This window comes from Pongo abelii, chromosome 10 (assembly GCF_028885655.2).
Source record: "Pongo abelii isolate AG06213 chromosome 10, NHGRI_mPonAbe1-v2.0_pri, whole genome shotgun sequence".
NCBI classification, from domain to species: Eukaryota; Metazoa; Chordata; class Mammalia; order Primates; family Hominidae; genus Pongo; species Pongo abelii.
The window spans coordinates 96,799,240-96,805,818 of NC_071995.2; positions in this window are offsets into that span (position 1 = coordinate 96,799,240).

Genomic DNA, 6,579 nt, shown 5'->3' on the forward strand with positions numbered 1-6,579 from the left:
ATTCTTTTCTTCCGTAGTCTCCACTCAACAGTCTGCCCCCCACAGGAGAGGGGAGTGAACGAAAAGTAGGCTTTGTGCTAGAACAACCAAACAACCATGAAGAATAAAACCCTCTGGATACAACCACCAGGACCAAATGCGTGCTGAAGAGAAAAATCATGACCAGATTATTCCATCAGCCAGCTCTCTTCTTAAGAGATCAACACATCCTTAGCATTTGTTGAAAGAGGAGTCCTAATTTCTGAAAATTATTGTCTCAAGGCTTAGAATCTTACCAAAAAAATAAATAACTTCTTAGAATATACATGTGGGGCTAAAGAGGAAAGAAACACTCCACCTTCTGGAGAAATGTCGGCCGCTCTAGAACTGCCTGGTCTGGTTCTGCTAGTAAATGGCCACTGGGATCACAAAAAACTTCATGAACCAGGAACAAATTTGCCCCACATGCTCAGTGCTCACCAACAGGGAAGGGGGTGCTTCCACATTTGTGGTGCTGCAGATTCACCTTTGGCATCTTAGAATGAGTCTTAGAAATCATTCAGATTCTATTGCATTAAACATGACATCTATATTTTAAACAAGCCCCCTGGTTGTTCAGATGGAGGTGGTCTGTGGACACTTTAGAAACATCTGTATCCCTGTCTTGGAAGCAAAACAAACTAGATGCAAAAGGAAACATCCCCTCCCCGAAGCTCCCCGTGATATTTATGTGGAACCTGGAAATAATGACATGTGTGTCCTAGCATGAGCGTGAGAATTAGACAACACATGCAACAACTCAGAAATTTGCCTGGCCGATTGAAGGCACCTAATAAATGTCGGCTATTATTATGATGCAGCCTTTTATGCATGGTTGATTCCTGAGGCACAAACAAGCCACCAACTTCTTCCAACCCTTCACGTGAGAAGGTAAAAACCTTGACTTCAATTGAGGTCTGTTTTTCTCGGTAGATTAAATGCCTTTCCTCCCTCCTTTACCTTGTGAACTCCTTGTGGATCTTGTCTTTTCAAGATTCTTTTCCAAACAATGCCTCTTCCAAGGAGTGTCCTCACCTTGCACAGGGCCGGCTCCTACCCTCTCAGAGGTGACCAGTGCACTCATACATACCTCCTTTCCAGGGCCTGTTACGTGGCTCTAGAATACTTTGCAGACTTGCCTCCCCACCTGATTGTGACTGGCTCAGAGTAGAGTTAATTATTTCTCTAAATAAATCCTTCTGGTTATCTACTCATAGCTCCCAGTCACCCAGTACAGCACCTGGGACCCACAGGTGTTTAGAAAATGTTTGGGGAACAGTGAAGGAATAGAAAAGGAAATAGACTAAAAGATTGGATGTGACCAACGTGGGGTCTCAGCATCTGGGTGATGAGGCTGGTTAAGAGCAGAGCTCCAGAGCCAGGCTACCTGAGCTTGGATCTAGACTCCACCTCTTACTAGCTGGGTGACTTTGGACAACTTAGTCACATCTCTGAGCCTCAATTTCCTCATTTGTAAAGTGAGATAAAAACCTCTGCTACCCTCATGTGAGGCTTATGTGAGGGACATATGTGAGGGTTAAACAAAATAAATAATAGGAATTATGTGCACATAAGTAAGTGTTCAATAAATGTTAATAACTGTTGTGGTTGCTAATGGTGTAAGTTACAGGCTTTGGAGTCAGACAGGCTTGAATTTAAATCCACATTCTACCACTTACTAGTTTGCATGACCTTGGGAAAGTTTGTTACATTACATTTTGTAAACATCAGCTTCGTCATCTATAATATGACAATAATACCTGTATCAAGATAATAATACACTTTAAAAAATGGTTAGCAGCCTGATGCCTGACACCCACCAAGTGCTTATGAAGAGTCATTATCATCAAGGCAGTCACTATAAAAAGGGCAAACTGAGGCAGGGACTGAGAATAGAATCCAGACAGAACGTAGACCAGTGTCATGAGATCCGGCCAAAGAAATAGTGTCCTGGGTCTGTTGAAAGCAGCCTGGTTGCCTTCTACTCCACTTAATACTTGTGGACAAGAACGTGTAGGGACTGCCACCTCCCAGAGCAAGGCAGGACTCTTCGAGGACCCGATATCCTGCCCCGTACCCCAGATTGGGCATCCTCTGCACTCACACAGCTGTGTTTCCACCATGTTGTTCTCAATTTAAATGTATCTGTTTGGGTGTCAGTGTCATGCCTCACATCCTTGGCTTCCCCACTGCCAACAGTATTTAAGGAACCCAATAATGTTCATGGACTAGGCCTGGACACTTACAGCACGGACAGAAGACATGTTGACATAAGAGTCTCAATCCCAACATGGGTTCTTCAGCCCTCAATTTAATTCTGATGTCTACATGCGCTTGTGTCATTTATTTTGCTTTAAGAATTTTGAAATTATCTCCCCCACAGTTACCAAGTAAATAGGTTTCAACTCCTCAACTTTAGACTGCATAAGATTTCTGAGGTTCACAAACCGAAGGAAAAAGTCAAATTTCCTTCTGTTCTCTTCTCATCTCCACCCCTTGCTCCCCAAACACAAGTTTCTAAAAAGTCTTTCTGGTGGCAAATCAGCTGTTTAAAAGTAGTTATTTTTTAATAAAGTTTTCAAGTCAATCTTCCCCCAAGAAGATGGGGAGAAGAAAGCAAACACATTGTTTCACCATCATATATACATACACACCAAGAAAACTTAGTTCCTGTTAGTGAAGTCTATCTCTGTGTGTTTGTGAAAACCCAATTTGCGGCCGGGGAAAGTGATATTTATTTGAAGGAGCTTATTGCTGAAAGTGAATCATAAATCTGCTGGCTGTTGAGACTTCAAGGCAAGAAGAACAGAGGCAATTATTAGTCTGAATGTTCCACTGACGATATGAAATCTTTGTCTTTCAAAGCATTTGTTTAAGTAAGAAAAAGTTTGCCCAGCCTGCAGAACATTCTATTGTGGGAAATGAAACTTCTGAAACCTCCAAAGCTTATTTATATATTTGCTAGGCTTCTCTCTGCCAATTTTCTCCTCTCCCAGAGCGTCCGTTAATGCTAAGAAAAGCCTCCGAAAAGCACACATTATAAGCAGAGAAAAATCTTAATGAATGTAATATATTTGGCAAATCTGTTTTATCTACTGAGGAGATTTCCTTCCTCTCTTCATCACTCATCTCTTTTGTTTCTTTTTTTTAATGTTGTTCCCCTTGATTTGTCCTTCTTCCTATGGAATTCATTTTTCTCTCCTCCCAAAAATAAAAAATAGAATCCCAAACAATATCTTGACTTTCATTCTCTTGCCATTATGTTCTGTTTCTTCCTACCTACTCAATTTTCTTCCTTAGAAGAGAGAGCCTTAAGAGCACAGTGTTAACTTCCTCTCTCTAGCCTAACCAGAGGAGACATATCCAGTGCAAAAGCCAGCTCCCAACTATGCACAGTTAAGCTGTACACTTTATAGGTGGTCCTTGGCCAAGGAACATGGCAAGCTCGCCTCCCCTGTCACTCAGCATGCTCTTCCCCTCAGCTGGTGTGTACTCAATAAGTACTAAGCCATCTTAGGGCCGGGCGCAGTGGCTTATGCCTGTAATCCCAGCACTCTGGGAGGCCGAGATGGGTAGATCACTTCAGGCCAGGAGTTCAAGACCAGACTGGCCAACATGGAGAAATCCCATCTCTACTAAAAATACAAAAATGAGCCCGGTGAGGTGGCACATGCCTGTAATCCCAGCTACTTAGGATGCTGAGACATGAGAATTGCTTGAACCTGGGAGGTGGAGATTTCAGTGAGCCAAGATCACACCACTGCACTCCAGCCTGGGTGACAGAGTGAGAATCCATCTCAAAAAAAAAAAAAGTTACTAAGCCATCTTAATATAGACCTGAACACCCCAACATCAACTGTCAGCCATAGAAAGCAAACGTTTACTCATATAAGGCACTCCAAATCCAAATTCAAAAGACTGGGAGTTATCTGGACAATTTCCCCCTGACACTAGTAAGCTTAAGTGACAGCAGAATGTGTTTGTATATCTTCGTACACAATTTGATTCACCTTTCTATTGAAGCTGTGCAACCTAAAAATACAGCTGTAACCTGAGAGTCTCTTAACACCTTGCTAATCAGAGCATAGTACCCAGGCCAGCAGCAGCAACATCACCTGGGGAGCCCTAGCCTCAGGCTTACTGAATCAGAAATTTTATTTTAACAAGATCCCCAGGTGGCTTGTTTGCACATCAGGGTCTGAGAAGGTCGGTTAACACCAAGCATGAAAGTGGCACCTGGAGGTTGGGTTTGAGAAGTAAGGGGCTGCACCTGCTAAGCCTGCTGCTTCTGCTTTGTGGTGGTTGGTACCTCTCAGGTGTCGCCATGCTCCTCATCCCCTTCCCTGACTCTAGTTGTTGTCACCTCTCCGTCTCTTGGCTACACCAGACTACTAGGGTCTTGGTCTTGGTAACTGCAGGTGACACTAGTGTATGGGCCAGCCATGCTCTTTCCTCCCTGCTGGGTCTGCCTGTACCTGTGTGAGCTGTTATCACAGAGACTGATAACTTGACATTTACAGTTTCTTTCCCAGAGAGGAACACAAGACATTTCATGAAAGCTGCACATAATCCTCCTCAATCCCCTGTAGAATGGGGAGGGAAAGTGCATTTTAAAATAATCCCATTTTGGTTATCCCACCTCAATGCGATTCTCTCCCCTTCTAGAATAAAAGAAAATAAAAAACTAAAGAGGCATTGCCCCTGAAGAATGTGTGTGTGTGTGTGCACACACGCAATAATTCTGAGTTTCAGGAAAGGCTTCTAGGTTGAAGCAACTTCTGAAACAACTCCAGATTCTTCACAGGATTTATTCTGAATCTCGGATGATAGGCACTTATTTGGGCACTCCTTTTCCCCACACCTCAAGCCCTGACTGCCCCCAGGAGCCCATATTCCCACAGGCACAAAGGCTGGAGACCACGTGTAACAAACAGGTCCCTTGAGCTTTGCTTCAGCTTCACCCTAAAACACAAACCCAAGCCACATCTTTAGCTTTTCTGCCAACAATCTCCCCACTCAGGTGTTCTAAGCGCTTCTCCAAAGGCATTCCCATGCATTTTAGTTTTTTTTTTTTTTCTCTCTCTCACCATCCCAAACAGCCTCCCTTATTAGGTGATTAACTTGGAATTACAACCTCTTTATTTCTTTTCTTTTAGGCACATGAGGACATTGCAGGGCAGGGACTGACTGGTTCAAAGAGTGAACTTCTCCCAGATAGCAAGGGGTCCAATCAGTTCGCTGTGGTTTTCCCCCTGAATAACCTAACACAGTCCCTGGAGACCACAGCTCCTCTTCTGGACACCCAGCATCTTGGCCAGCCCAGTGAGGAAAGCAAGGTCTGGAAGCCTCCCAAGGGGTCACATCTCCTGTTGGGTCATTAAGCATTCACACCTCCTCCTAGCGACACCTATAAGCGATGTCAGACTGTGTACTTCCATACAAGCCTAAGATTTTTTTTAATGCCTCCAAAAACAAAAATCAAGAGATACACTCTTCTCCTACCTCAACATGGCTACAAACACAATTCCATGTTAGCCTCCTAGAAGGGCAGGAATAAGGGAGGTGAAGATGGAATAGGTAAGGAGTAGGACTAGACAACTCAATGTCTCACAGAGGTACTCACCATTTGTAGTTCACTGAATGAAGCATCTGGGTCTCCAAAATCCTCTGGCATAGCCTCTTTAAGAACACAACAGTGACTTCCTGAACTCACCACTGAGCCATCTGACATTCACAGAGATCTTCCTGCCTCTTTCTGAAGCCCCCGTCTTATCACCAGATGATAGGAGTGCCTTCTCTCCCTGCCGCCAAAATGAAAGTTGCCTCTCTGAAATAAAACCTTTCACCTGAGATTCCATTTAATTTAAATCCCGTTAATTCAGCTGATACAGAGATGTGTTACCAACAAGAAGGAATGTCTTTGTTTGACTGAGCCCCAGCAGGGAGGCATAACTTCGACTCTGGCCATGTGGGCGATTTTTCTGTGAGCCTCGGGGGCTTGAAGAAAGAAATTCCAATTTGAATATCTTAAAATTCTTGGAAGGATCTGGCTAGCAATAGGGAGTGCCTTGCTTCCCACAGATTAACTCAAATGGACAATAAGATCAGTCTAAATGGTTCCTATGCATATTTCTGGAATAGTTCAAAATGGAATGTCCTTTTCCACAATGCATGTTTTAACACATTCTTTAAATCTACTAAAGAAAAGAACAAAACCTAAGAATGTACTTCATTTTAGTCTTAATTCATTCCATAGTAAGAAGCTATAAGATTGGATGGCACACGATCTTACATGATTATTATTTCAGTTACGTGCAAGAAATATTTGCTGTTTCCACTAAGTGCTTCGAGGCATCATGTAGGACACCAAAGTGTGAAACTCAGTCTGCTACACATGATTGTAACCCACGTAAAGCCAGCCTGGCCTTTTCTCATCTAGAAGTCAGCCTCAAAGAAATACAGTCAAAAATAGCCAATAAGCAATTTATATCTTTATTGAAATTTACCCAAAGAGATTCCACTCATAACACACAGCAAAACTTATTGAAACCATTCTTCCTG